Raw genomic sequence first — 15274 nt, 5'->3', positions numbered from 1 at the left:
AGAATGAGCTTTAATCAATCTTGTGTCCTGTATAATTGAATTTTTCAGATCTACAAATCAATTCCTTTAAAATAAAAAATAGCCAGTAGAAAGCAATTTTAAGTGCATAAATATTATGTTTTTGAACATTATCCATCGTCATAAACGTTTAGAACTTATTTCAGTTTTAAGAGAAATTTCAATTCCCTTGGAGCGAGAAACAAAGGAATATCAATATTTTCAATAGTCTGCTTCTCTTTATTATTGCTCTCATTACCAATCACAAATATGACTTTCTTGCATTAGTATATATTTTAGGGCTTGCTGTTCAAGTGGGGAACATCACCAAACGCAGGTATAAGTAATCATATTTCGCTTACCTCTATTATTTGTAGAACAGCGAGTGTCCGGAGACAAGATTTCTCTGTGAGGTCATTACTTGACTGAATAACTTCTCTGCTTCTTCCTTAGTGCAACTGATTTGCATACAATAACGCACTATAAATAACTTATTTTCGACCCACTTACGAACTCCCTGGTAGCAGAATCACAATTACAAACTCCAACACGATCATGAACTAGTTCCATCAAATGAATCTATATGTTTTTAACTGACATACAAATTAAATTTCGATAGGATAACGGTAGGAACAAATCAGTGAACCAATGAACTGCTGATGAAACACTGAATCATGTCCTATCATGTCGGAGCACAAACTATATCTAATGTTACGACTGAACATTCCACGACATGACGTAATTTCACTTGGCTGCAGTGAAGAGATGCAAGTGTGATTGCCCCTGTCCCCCCGCCTTGCCCCTGCCTAGCAGAAATTTTGCCCAGGTTCTTCATATTTTTTTTATTTTTTTTTTTAAATTCGCTTAGTGGGGGGTGGAGTCGAACTGGGTCCACTCGGCACAGCGGCCACTGATTGACCCATTGTAGTCTGCCCCGGGTGATTATGATGATGGAGAATTTTGTGGAATGACGATTGGCAGGGTAAATCGAAGTACTCTGAGAAAACCCGCCCCAGCGCCACTTTGTCTACCACAAATCCCACTTGACCAGACCCGGGATCGAACCCGGGCCGCCGTGGTGGAAAGACAGACACTAACCGCTTGAGCTACGGCGCATCCAAGGCTCTTCATAAACCTACAGCTACATTTGAACGCGGTGCCTCAAAAATAATTATATTCTGAAATCAAAATAAGTCATATCAGTGTAATCACTCATCCGAACTGTTGTTCCTTACTATTTTTTTCCCCTTGGCACTACAGCCCCAGTGGGCCTAGGCCTACCTCCATGAATTTCTCCGTTCACTTCGGTTTTTCTAGATCTTACACGTTCGGTAGGACTCTTTGGGCGGGTCATGAGCTCCTCGCAAGGCCTCTACCTGTACACAAACACAGAAAAACGCAAAAACAAACTAAACATCCATGCCCTGAGTGGGATTCGAACCCACGATCCCAGCTTCCAAGCTAGCGAAGACAGTGCATGCCTTAGACCGCTCGGCTACCGTGACCGGCGTTCCTTGCCATTACTTCTTCGAATATACACCTTAAGTGTTTCAAATATGAAACAAATTTAAATAACAATTAATATTCAGCACACTGCGCCTCCATTTCGACGAAAATTTGTTAATATTCTTTAGAGAAGTAATTACTGTATATTTTCAGAGTAGCACGACGGACGCGAAGTGTTCTGTGGCTAAAATGAAGAATAAAGTACCGATAACGTGTTTATGTAACAATTGTTCTCCTGTAAAGGTTTATGTAAGAGAGAGACACAAACTTTAGTTTCAAGTATTCTTTTGCAATTCTCTATATTATATTTATATTTTGCAAGCGGCTACTTCTTTGTGACGCGAGGAGTATTTCTGATTGACGAGAGCAGAGGAGAATTTTCTGAGTCCCATTCGGTGTTCGATAATAGAACCCTGTTAGGACATTTTTGTGTGACATATGATTTTCTTTTTAAATTTCCATTCAGGGTCTTGAAGAAAATCCTTTTTCAATGACTAAAGCCTTGGAGACTGTAAAAAAAAAACGGCTGTGGGTTAACATGTAAAACTTTCATTGTTCCTTCGTGTATTTAAAAAAAGAACACAAGAAAAGGGAACAAGATAAAGTCGAAACGCCTCTAAGAATGAACCCCTGAGAAGGAATCTGTTTCGCGCTGTACAGTTCTGTATCCTGTATTCCGACCAAAATCAACCGATATTTAGCAGGACAATATAGCCTTAATTTTCAGTTGTAATCCAAGCATAAAACCAGCAACAAATCTGATGCCTGCATCATGCTGATTTCTTGCTTCCTTTACTCTTCAACCCTGAAGACTGAGGGGATATTTGCCTCCGTAACGTCGATTTTCATCAGACTACACAGCTTCATATCAAAGAAGGTAAAAATCTTCGTAGCTGCCGCTGTGAGAGCAGCAAATCTACATGGTTTTACACTGTTTGGAAACGGAGAATGTGTCATGGCATAACAACAAAGGATTTGAGAAGAGTGGCTCACTAATGAGCAATAAGGTATTGAATGAAACATGTACATTTTAAAATCAAAATGAAACACGAGTAAGAACTGATTATTCCTGTTTTCAGGAAGCCTTCAAATTGTCAGTGAGAAAGCCACTACTCTGGTCTGCACCAAGAATCCATGATCCATAACGAAAATTTGCAAATATTTATCCGGACATCAGTCAGAGGTGGAGGAAATAAAGAATTTGTCAAGTAGAATCTTTTACTTCGACGTAACAGCAGTAAGTAACGTGAAACCAAGACCCAGCTTCAAGAGCAGCCAAATGCAAACATTTTCATATGCAGAAAGAAGTGCATGATATCCATTACAACCTGCATGTCAGCAAGTGACCAATATTTTCAAAAAGAAAGAAGAGGTCCAGGCTTTTCAGTGACACCCTTCCCGACGAGATTGCTGAATGCCACACAGGCCGATGTGCTTAACCAAATTAAGCACGTTTCATTTCCACGGTGTACCCGGCTAGACGGATAATGATGTAGCAGTTGTGCGCCTGTCTCATTTTCCACAGAAAAATTTAATCTACTTGACACTGTTTTCAAATGCTTACTGAAAGTGTACTACACCAAGCATTTTGAAATTTGCACGACAAACATCCCGATCGGGGGGTAACCCACTTTTAAGTAGAGTCACTTTAATGGGGAACCTACCTAAAAACAGTTATGCCTTTCAAATTTTGAGGAATATTTCCTTGTAACTGTCACACATTCAGAACTGCAGATTTTGTCTTGAAAATCTAAGAAAAAGAAACAAACCCCTTCTCGGAGTTACAAACTCAGCCTCGTATATATTATTTTATTATTGCTAGTGGGGTGGGACTAAGTTCCTTGAACTGCGGCCACTTTTAGCCTATTGTACCAGCCCTAGACGATAGGTAAGGGTGATTGTGGAGCAATTGGTGGAATGAAGATTGGCAGGGGAAACTGAAGTACTCGGAGAAAACCTGCCCCAGCACCACATTGTCCACCACAAATCCCACTTGACCAGACCCCAGATCGAACCAACCTCGTATATAACTATGCAACAATAGACCTGTCCCAGAGAATGAATCTTGCAGGGTCTGCAGGCGAAGTTTAGCAATTCTGGTTGCAGCCCCTCCTCCGAAAGGGCATCCTTGAAGCAGAGAAAAGGAGAAAGAAGAAGTAAGAAAAGAGGCAACGAAAAAGCAGGGTAATTTGAGAGGTCAAATATCCAGAACTCTGATGCAAATAAAATGCAGACAAATTGGAAGTCTTATACGAAAAGTTTACGATTAATAAACTCAAGAGTTGAGGTTGAGCTGTAAGAGGATCTTCAGGCTGAGAAGTCAGTCTTCCTCGCGTCTCAACAGAAGGCGACAGCGAACAAGACGCCGAGTTTTTACTGCAATGGTGTTCTCTCAGAGTGAAACAGGAAGAACGAATCAAATACTCTAAACGTTTCAAGTGGTGTCATGAAGGCAGCGAGTGTAATTCATTGTGACAGGGGCGGATTTACATACAACGTTTGCCTAGGTGACTGGATCACGAGTTTTTTTGTTCGTTTTTAAGCCATGGCTCACATTATGAAATTGTCTTCCAGTTCAGTAAGTGTTCTCCCCTTCTTCTTCTTCTTCTTCTTCTTCTTCTTGGCCGGTTAGGCCCTCTGGCCTCTTCTGATTCATAATTACTCTGAAAATAGGAACCTTAAATACAGTTGGTAGGGCACGCTGGACGGGGGATCAGCCCATCGCAAGGCCGCTATCTACACAGGAAAATACAAACACAGAGGAAAGTAGACGTATATCCATGCCTGGAATGAGATTCGAACCCACGATCCCAGTGATGTAGGAAAGAGATTTCGTGCTTTAGATGCGATGTGATCGGCTTCAATATACTGTCAGTCTATCACAGTGACTAAGACGCGGGTTTGGTTAGGTGAATCCGTTCATTGGATCTTCATTAGTCGTAACTACAATTAGTTCTTACGCTCTCAAGATTACTGTAACTATAGCACACGTAACGTCACACACTAAGTCTTCTTATTCTTCTTCTGGCCACACTGCTGTTCCCTTGGAATTTCAGTCAATTACCAGGCAACGACTTGTGAACACACTGCATGCTGGAAAAGACTTTATCACAGTGATTTGTACAGTAAAGCTCAGCGACTGCGTGTAATTACGAGTTGTGTGTTAAAATGGTCAATAAATACAATATCCAGTCCAAAACCCCGTCTAGAGTCACACTCCCTCATGTTATATTATTTAATCTCAGTATTCACTGCACTGTCCCTATGTCGGATCTTTTCTTTTATAATTCAGTGTTTATGATAAAGCCAAAATTCTGGCCCCTTACTAGCCATCATCCATGAAAGTTCTTGCAGGCCTAAATTTTGTTCAGCCATATTTCGAATATACAACAAGAATTTCGAAAATAAATCAAATGATGATGCAAACGGACAGCAGCAGAGTTGAAGAGTTCTGTTATAATGAGGGCACCCACTGATGGCTTCACAAGACTCAGTGTCGATTGTTTGTATATTGAGTCACAACTATTTTCGGAAGTCTCTTGGATTCCTCTTCCCCCGCCGGTGACTATGAACAGCACAATCTTCTGGGAAGTGACGCCGTGCAGTCCGATACAAATTCACCTTTACGAAGAACGTTCTGCCTCCATCTTCAAGGTAGAAGCATATGCCGGATAAGCTAGCAAGAATCGATTAGCCTGGTTGTTGTTTGGGTCACGAAACTAGCAGCAATATACTACTCCAAAACTCTGGTGCATTTCTACCGAAGTAGAAGTCATGTTATCCCAAAGGAAAATACTTTTCTTTTTTGACATTGTTCAATGTGGAAAGTAGAGAGTCACTCCAAAAGAGTCGCTCCAGCTGTCTTTATTTACTATATAATTCATGTCTAATATTATGTATGTCATTGATCACGTCTAAGGCAGGGTACATGTAATGTGCTGTTTGTAATGATAATATAAGGAAGTCTTGCTGAAAAGAACTGATTGCGTTAAGTGAAAAAGATTTTATCAGATGCTTTGAATTATTCAGATGAACGTGCATTATGGGTAAAATTCTTAGAGCAGGCTCTCATCATGTTGCTTAACATGTTTTACATGACTGGCATTTGTAAATTACAATAGGAAATATGCAGTCTGTAAAATAAAACAGTCAGAAATTTAGAAAACATTGCACGCACTCAACAAGCATTTGCTCGGGATGAATGTGAAAGAGGATTTATTCAACAGTTTGACTTAGGAGGATTAACAAACAGAAGCAAAATAAATATGAAAAGACTATAGAAAACTTGACGAAGTGATTGAAACACAATTCCGTACCGAAATATGCGCCGTGTGGCGAGCTGTTGCGGTTCGGAATGTAACTGAACCAACTTCTCCTGAAGGTACTGCTGGTGGTGAGCGTTATTGCCATGTCCTCGAAGAACAATTTCTGTGTTCCTTCAATGTATGTAGGGAAATTTCTATGGAACTTCCTTGTCCAATAGCACGGAGCTCGATCTTATACAACCAACGAAGTTATGAACATTTTCAATGCGCATTCTCCCAATGGAGTCTTGTCTAATCGATTTTCTGCGCATGTAGACACAGTCAGTACGCTTTAGAGATCTCATCTGATCTTATTTTGTCTTGTACGATTTTATTAAATAAGGGTACTATAAATTCCTATGTAGATCCACTCCCTCATACGTCTTCATGGCATAGCGCTTAATTAGTTAAGCACAGGGAAAACTTTACCTTATACTATAAAAAGTAAAAAAGTAAAGGTATCCCTGTAACAGGCCGTGGAGGCCCATAGGATTGTGACATGTTGAGGTTCCCACATTTTCTAGACAATCGGCTCATAGATGGCGGCGAGGTTGTCAGCCCTGCGCACCTGCCGCCCTTTACCCCCAGGAAAATTATTAAATTAATTCTGGTACTCATTTCTGTTAGAGGCTGAGACGACCCCAGGGCCATAGTGCAGCTGGAAGGATTAGGTCAATTGAAAACAAATCCAATTACCTCATCGGGACTTGAACCCGCGACCTTCCGGCTTGTATCATAGTGCCTCAACCAATTACGCTACTGCGTGCCCCTCCTTTTACTATAAACTTCTACAAAAACAACTCAAGGACAATTGAAAAAACAGAAGAGGTTCAGCAGTTTTGATCAACAGCAAAGAACACAATTTAACTGGAATAGTGTTCAGTTTCGAAAGACGACTGCAGATGATACTGGATGTGCACTGTGAATGCAACGAGGATATGTTCGCCTGAATCTGTGATCAATGGCAACACAATGATGTTTGTCCTCTTTCTGAGTTAATATGTACAAATGAACTGGACGGTCTTTTTGGAGAGATTCTGCATATTTAGCAGGCACGTTTCGGGATTTGGCCTTTCTCCCGAAACTAGACTCAGACAAGAGAAAATGTGCAACAGAATTCAATATCTCCTTTACCAAACGTAATGCGAACTAGCTTTACCATTTTATAGTCCCAATTCCCTACTCGTATTTATATCGATTCCGCAAATAGAATGACGGAAGTTCAGTCTAGTAGAGCCTTATCCCCTTTCATCACTACTTCTGCAGCATAGCGCCTCTGAACTTCATTCACTCGTTACTCTCATATCGTCAAGGCCAAGATTATAAAAAAACAATTTGAAAACTTTCGTTTTGCTGCCCGATAAGGCACCAGTTGCACAGATCTGGTGTAGTAATGTTTACAAAAATGTTGGCTGTTTATACGATGGTAAAATAAAATCCATATGTATGATGACGTAACGGGACCAACGGAAACCTGGAAAACAATTAGCTTTATCCAAGAATGCGTGAAGGAAATTTCCCAGGAAGGGAAAGGGGCTGGCTCTCTTGCGCTCCCACAGTCGATCCGTGGTTACTACCAGCGTGTGACGGAGAAGTGCCATTCTCATGGATCCCTCGGAGCCGAAAAGAGGAAAGACAGAGCTGGCAAGGGTAGGTGGCAACGTATCCCACAGTCAGTCAACAAACAGCAGCAAATTAGTACACTGTAATGAATGTGGCACCAACCCCTTCTCTCCTTTAAGAGGTGGCCCTATTTACAAACATATAAATGGTCTTGCAAAAAGAAAAATTTGGTCATTAGTTCCGACAGAACTGAGAACAACTATGCTGGGAAAAACAAGCGGAAATTTACCCGACCGACAAGTCAGTGCTGGCCAACACTAGCAGCAAATTACCAGATCAGACTAATCAGTTAGTTGTGAGTCTCGTAATCTGTGGTTCAACCGTAAGCAAGGAAGCAGAAGAATCTCCACTATTAGAAGCCGCTACCAAGCAAAGGCTACTGTAGACAGAACAGAATTGCAAGTGTTAATGTGCACTATAGTGATTTCTGAAACGATGCTGTGCTTGTAGTATGAGATTGAGAGCTGAAACATCGGGCCAACGAATATCTCTCCAAATTAGGCCTTCATTTAAGCAATGATATAAGATTACTCTGCTGATTGTTCTAACTCATGTAGGTTCGTACACTCTCTGAATTTTAGAAATCGTACGCTAATGTCACTGGAATGTCGGAGCAGAACTTGTTTATGCACTGGTTTAACGGGTTTGTTAATGAAACCTGGTGTACGAGATTCCTGCACATCTGAGGAGAGGCAGGTATGTGCACGACCGATATGCACCCATGAAGATAAGCTTCAGTATCGGTGGTAACGTACAGTTACCATTAAGAACCATAATGGCGAATATATGTTTAATTAGGGTTTCAAAATTCATTTCTCCTTTTACTTTAAAACTGAAAACTCTGTTTGATAAACAATTTTCTTCACTCATTTAACATAATGTAATGCCATATATTTCTGCGTCCAAAATTTTGCATTAAATAAAATTAATCCATATTTACTTCCCAATTTCTCCAGGTCATTTTTTTTCTTACCTTGCAGTGAAAGAACTGTTAATGATGTTTTAGAACAGGTTTTAGTAGTGTTAATTCTGTTATGGTTTCGTTTCGCTCCAAATTCTGATATTTATGAAAGAAAATAATTTGCCATTTCAGAATTCCTAATACATGTTCTCTAGAAATTTCCTCAAGTTTTCTAGATCTGTACTTATATTCCCTCTGTGTCCTAGTTTCTCACAAATTGGAAACTACTAAATTAATTCAGTTGCTCTATATGTAGTTATCCGAAGTTTTATTATCGCGGATAATTTTGATATAAGTGTATATATATATATATATTACATAATAACAATGTTGGGTATTCTCCTCGAATGATTCTACAGAAATAGGTTATTCATTTCATGAGATAATAAAGAGAATATTTATTAATTTATAGTTTTATAATCGGTAAACATAAGGAGATAATAAAAGACGTATAAATTGTTTTTCTCTTCACTTTTATCCTTACTTCAAATTTCTGGATTCCACGATATGGCGGAAAATAATTCGAACGTACTTTATAGTTCCATTTTCTTTTGCATGGAACTGGAAGCGCTGTGCTACAAGCCGGAAGGTCGCGTTTTTCTTTTTCAATTGATGTAATCCTTCCAGCCGCACTTTGGTCCTCGGGTCCACTCAGCCTCTAACAGAAATGAGTACCAGGTATCTTCCTGGGGTGTAAAGGGCTGCCGTTGCGTAAGGCTTATCCCCATCTGTGGGTCGATTGTCTAGAAAATGTAGGAGCCTCGACGTCTCACAACCCTATGGGCCTCCATGGCCTATTACAGGGATACCTTTATCTTACTGGACTATAAATGCAATATTAAGAAATTGTTATTACACGTGCAATGGTCTGGAGACCTTGGGTGGCTTTCTATGAGGAAGTTGCGCATATGGCCTATGGCCTATGGCAGTTGTACTTAAACTCGATTTTTTACAATCATACAACTTATTTTAAAATTGTGTGAATATTCTTGAAAATAGAATAATAATAATAATAATAATAATAATAATAATAATTGTGGTTTTTCATCTGCATCAACAGAAGGTAAACGATTGCTTTAGTTATAAATACACATTTCCGAAAATGGTTTAGGTCTTTATTAGGGTGTTCTGACAAGAACGTTACAACCGTAGCGCGTTGGGCTCTCATATATGAAGTATCAAATTCTGACCAGCGACTGACTATTCTGAGTTATTTTCGTGACCGTACTTGACGCTGATATGAAGGACTATCTTCATAAATAAAACTGAAAGTCATAGTTTAGCCTGAACCAGAAGCTTTGGTTTTGTTATTTATAAACCTTGTACTTATCCTTCTCACGCCAAGAAACCTGGCTGCTTATGCAACAATCAGCCATATCAATGGCAGCATAATGTTAATTACGTTTACACAACATGAGAATGAGTCACATCAATATATTTCTCACCAAGCAGTTTGGTTTATTGGTGAGGTTTTAGAAGGGTTTAGAGGGAGTTAAACTTTTCAGTGTTTCGCAGCATCCGTCCTGGCTCTGGGCCCCATCCAACTTCATGTCAATCTTTCTTTGCGGTTAAAGATTTCGAGCAGTGAAGCTGGTCACTAACCTCCCGTCTAGTGTTAAGGTTAAGAATATGTGGAGGTATACCTCCATTCCCCATGTGTCTTCATGACATCGTGCATAAATAAATACAAGGATGAGATTCCTTTTACATATACTGGCTTTTCTGTACTTCCGGCTGTTCTAAAGTTTCTGTTATTCTCTCCATACAAATGGAGGTGTAAGGTTTTGAAATATAAAATGATAATATCCTCATAGAGCGTTATTGATTTATCATTTCAATTGTCCTTATAACTGAATCTCACTCCATATAGCAACTGTAGTTGAATTAGCGTTGTTAAGTCATATACGAATTAAAGAATTTGAGTTAAGTGTACTGTGAAGTTGCACCGAGGTCATTATCGTTTGCTGTGGTATTAAGTTCCACGCTTCTCTTATTTTGTGCGACTTTTCTTACATTTTACTGTTTAAGTTTCTTGGGAACTGAACAGAAATTGTGCTTTTCACATTATAATAAATTGCTTCTACACGAATGCAAGGAGATCTGAAATAACAACGCTATCAACTGTACGATCCGTGTGAGATTACCCAGGCCTCCATTTACAAATCGACGTTCACTTAAAGACTTTGTTCTGGTGGGTTCTTAGATCCTGCTTCCTGATTCTTAATCTTCAACTGAACAATGGTTGTATAAAAATGTTACAACTGGCATTCACACAAGCTTCTATCACTGTATAAAATATAAAATTAATTTAGATAATTTTTCTAAGAATTATTCACTTTAATAGAGGGATAAACGATTCTCAGAATTAGAATTCGCTCACATAGAAGGTCACAAAAATATTTGTTTTAAGAAAATTTCCCAGTGTTTTCCTTACAGAGATGCATGATTCAAAGTCTGCTTATATTCTTAGACGCTTAGAGTTTCTTTTTAGTCTGATAATTGCATGTCTATATTTACTACTGGAGAATTTATTTCAAATATATTACATCTGATAGAATGTTGAAGTATAAAAGAGACCGCATGTTTCAAGTATATAGAGACAAGTGCCTGGTGGCTAATTTATCAAATTATTAACCTACAGATGCTAACTAAACGTTGCGTTTCGTAACACATACACGTATGTCAATCCATTAAACAACAATTTTCATAATTTTTTACAATTTTATATATTTCTTAAATAAAGGCATTTTTATTTATTAGCCCTAGGGAAGAACAGACTACTTTGAAGGTGCTTTCATAGAAATGTTCAATTCTGTATTTTTATAAGAATAATGACACTTGTTTGATATTGTCCTTAGTACCATCTTTTTAAATATTGAATCCAGCATTTAACCCTGTGTTTAGAGAGTCTATGCAATTCAGTGGAAGAAGACAAGATATAAATTTTGCAGATTTCTTAAATAAGCGTTTGAATCGTGCAACGTTTAAGGAGAACGCTGAGGAATCTATGTAATTTGAAACTCAAATAATATAGTTTGGTCACACATAATATTGTTCGGTTCGGTACAGTGGTTCCCCTTGCGAAAATGTTGAGAATATCCTTTAATAATAAACGACAAACAGTTTTATAAAAACACAAACAATAGGTTTTTGACTGATACTGGTGACAATCTCAATTAATTTTAAAATTCAGGCCACCTATACAATTTTCATATCCACCAGCAAGTGCTAATTAAAAAAAAAGCATGAATAAATTTCAATTTTATTTGGAGCTTCTTGTTGCACGGTTCTTAAAATCGAGACTAATAAACACATAATCAGATCCAAAACAATCAAATATAAATAGCATAATTTTAACAATGTATTTGTTTTCAGAATACTGAATGAAATATGAAACTTCAGAAGACAAATGTTGTCCCCCCTCCCTCCCCAAAGAAAGTTTATCTTAGATACACTATAGTACATTATGACTGGCTACAACGAGATCGTTGGGTCAATTCCAGTCAGTAGTGTTTTGCTGTGAAGAAGACGCCTTCAGCAGTTGACGAATGCTTCAAGTTGCACTTTCACACTCACACCCATACGCACACGAGGGATCTGGTGAAAGTTCTGTACAAACCAGTGCTTCACACCAAGGCAACATGATACCTGCACTCCAATGATATTCCAGATTTTAATTATCACTCGCATATTTTATTCTTAGTACGTGCTACGAAAACACACAATTAAAATAAATCCATTCTTGTATGTAAATTATAATACGGAACTACATATTTTTTTACTTACTGTTGAATCCCTTCAAGGCCAATTATTAGTACGAATACATCTTTTTTTCCATTGTTGCTACAGCCCTCATTTGGGCCTAGGCCTACCTCCATGAAACTCTCCGTTTTACTTTGGTTTTATTAGATCTTAGACATACGGTAGGACTCCTTGAGCGGGTGATCAGCTCGTCGCAAGGCCTCTACCTGTACATAAACACATAACAACGCACACAAACATCCATGCCCTGAGTGGGATTCGAACCCACGATCCAGGCTTCCGAGCGAGCGAAGACAGCACATGCTTTAGACCGCTCGGCTACCGTGACCGGCACGAATACATCTTAGTGTCGATAACTACACGAACAGTTTGTAAAACGGCAGAGGAAAGCTAATTACGAATAAGTACAGAAAAACCGACTTCTAAGCCTCACCCGGGTTAATGTGTGTGACGTCACAACTTTCAATAATTGTTTATTTTCAGCGGCGACAGTTTAAGGAAAATCTTGGTGGAAAACAGATAGTTTCGGTAGTCCCATACAATATTTATTTATTTATGGATAAATCAACCCGTATTAACAAATGTAATTTCAATTAAGAAATTCGACAGCAGATCATTTTACTAACCGTTTCACAGTTTCTCTGAGCTGTGACTACAGATATCGCTATAGATACAAATGAGCCACTTTGTGTAACGAATCAGTGGAGTGCAAGTGAACGCTGCCTCGGTGTGAGTTCACACAGTGATCTATATATTTCGATACTTTTAGAGTTTCTCTTGCTTTATACACATTCCCGCGGCTACACTAGTGACATAACTCGCTGATGCTGCCGGTTGAAGACACGTGCCTCCTCCTGCAGGAAGCATATGGCAGAATCTGCAACAACAAACAAAACCTGCACATTTCAATGTCGTATATTTTGATGTCAAAGAATATTTATTATCATAAATATACTTAGGACTAACAAGATTAATTATACAGCCTATGTAGTGAGTAATTTAAGATGGTTCAGTTGGGTGCTTATAGAGAGCTTCAAGAAATAAGAAGCTATATTACATATATGGGAAATTGCCAGTTGCAGAAAGTATATGGGAGATGGAAGCCTCTTATTAGATGATGTTAAATTGGCTCAAAACTAACCGTGACATTCTTATTACCCATAGAAGGAATTAATACTGGTCATGCATTCCAAATAGATATAATTAATTTATAATTAACGTTTATCAAATCATGAATGTTTCCATGTGTTAGTTCAGAATCAAAATTACGAAATATTTTCCGTCTTCTGAATTGTGCCCTTAATGATTATAATATAGATAATAATTTAGTACTATTTCATGAAGGATTTGAAGTTTTCAGGACAAATAAATATTGTGGCGTGCCTCCAAAAAGCCGGGCGGTAAGATGTCCATTGATAGGCAACGGCTGCGATAAGAATTTATACTTCAGCGGAAACGCAATGCCAGCAGACCGTTGCATAGGAATAGCCAAATCAATAAATGCGTTTCCCCAGAAATGGAAGAATATCAATGCAAACGTTACTACCAGCTGATAAAACCGAACCCTTTAACATGGTGCATTCTATTCAGCCCGAGTGCACCTTACAAAAGTCCAGCTTCGACGAGACCAGTCAGTTTTCAGCGTAACTCCGACTAGAGCAGAGGCAAGTTCGCATCAGACAAAGGACAGAAGACACTTCACCAATTGATATATTGGGTTTTTGGGCTTTATCCATCGTCCTGGTTTTTAAGATAACAAATAAAAACACGACGTTTCGGAAACTGGATCTGTTTCCGTCCTCAGGTGAAGGAAAACCTTATTCAGTTGGTCCAGATCCAGTTTCCTTCACCTGAGGATGGAAACAGATCCAGTTTCCGAAACGTCGTGTTTCTATTTGTTATCTTAAAAACCAGGACGATGGATAAAGTCCAAAAACCCAATATATCAATGTGTTATACACCATCGTCAGAATCCTATAGTAACTACACTTCACCAAGATCAGCGGTTCAAGTAACTGCGATATTGGCCACGCCATTGCTCAAGCGGTTAGTCGCTGGCTTCCTACCAAGGCGGCCCGAGTTCCATCCCGGGTCTGGTCAAGTGGGATTTGTGGTGGACAAAGTGGCGCTAAGACAGATTTTCTCCGAGTACTTCGGTTTCCCCTGCCAATCTTCCTACCACCAATTGCCCCACAATCACCCTCACCTATCATCTGGGGCTGGTACAATAAGCCAGAAGCGGCCGCAGAACAAGGGACTTAGTCCCACCCCACTAACAATAAAAAAAATTGTGATAGTGGAAGTTGTGAATAGCTGTACTTGCGAATGTAAAAGTGATTGTCCAATAAACGTCTTAGCCAAATCCGAGACCCGTGTGAACTTACTTGTCGCGTTATATAGGCAACACGCGGCAATATGCTAACAGTTGAACTATGTTCCAACTCCTTGCTCTCATTATGCAACTTCATTGATATATCAATGTTCACACGTCTGCGTTTCTTTATCATATAGCATTATATATTGCGACCTAACTGGCCGTCTTCAGGTGTGTAAGGTGTAGTGCAGAAGGAGCATACTGCTCTGCTGTTTCAGTGTTTTGTAAGGTTTTCTTGTAGCCGGAAATGATTGTGGGGGAGGGGAGTGGAGGTCTATTAGAGTGTCTTGCAATAAAATGGAATCAAACTTTTGCTTTCGGCCAGAACATGAGGTAAAGAAAAGTTTTCCCCAAAATTGCGAGGACAGTATAATGTAGATAGAAGTAAGTTTTCCTTCTAGCGAAACGGGTTAACGAAGAATACAGCTGTGGTCAGGTGATCAACTAACCACGACACACACACACATCTCCTAACCTTTAATTGGGCATACTCTTTTTGCCGGAGTGGGGACACGCTGTAGCGTAGTTGGTTGAGGCACAAGCTTCAAGGTTGTGGGTTCGATTACCGATGATGTAATTTATTTTTCAGTTGACCTACTCCTTCCAGCTGCATTATGGCCTTGGAGTCGACTCAGCAGATATGAGTACCAGGAATCTTCCTGGGGTGTAAAAGGTGACCGGCGCGTATGGCTGACAAACTCACCGCCATCTGTGAACCGACCTTCCAGAAAATGTAGGAGCCTCGAC

General features: G+C 39.3%; 2 protein-coding genes across 7 annotated transcripts in view; both read right to left on the bottom strand.

The window, feature by feature from the left end:
- LOC111870046 (proton-coupled folate transporter) overlaps positions 1-719 on the bottom strand; it is a 78246-nt gene extending 77527 nt beyond the window's left edge. For all 3 annotated transcript variants that reach the window (XM_023862001.2, XM_023861999.2, XM_023862004.2), the window contains exon 1: positions 360-719. The gene's annotated coding sequence lies outside the window, so the exon portion shown is untranslated. The remainder of the gene's footprint in view (positions 1-359) is intronic.
- An 11693-nt stretch (positions 720-12412) lies between these two features.
- LOC111870049 (insulin gene enhancer protein isl-1) overlaps positions 12413-15274 on the bottom strand; it is a 252674-nt gene continuing 249812 nt past the window's right edge. For 3 of the 4 annotated variants that reach the window (XM_023862007.2, XM_023862009.2, XM_023862010.2), the window contains one exon: positions 12413-13030. The gene's annotated coding sequence lies outside the window, so the exon portion shown is untranslated. Of the gene's footprint in view, positions 13050-15274 lie in introns of all 4 variants that reach the window. The other variant, XM_023862008.2, reaches the window with a different exon arrangement.

Source organism: Cryptotermes secundus, unplaced genomic scaffold (assembly GCF_002891405.2).
Source record: "Cryptotermes secundus unplaced genomic scaffold, Csec_1.0 scaffold165, whole genome shotgun sequence".
NCBI lineage: Eukaryota > Metazoa > Arthropoda > Insecta > Blattodea > Kalotermitidae > Cryptotermes > Cryptotermes secundus.
Note: the sequence above shows the minus strand (reverse complement) of the source record. Positions and strands in the feature narration are given on the sequence as shown.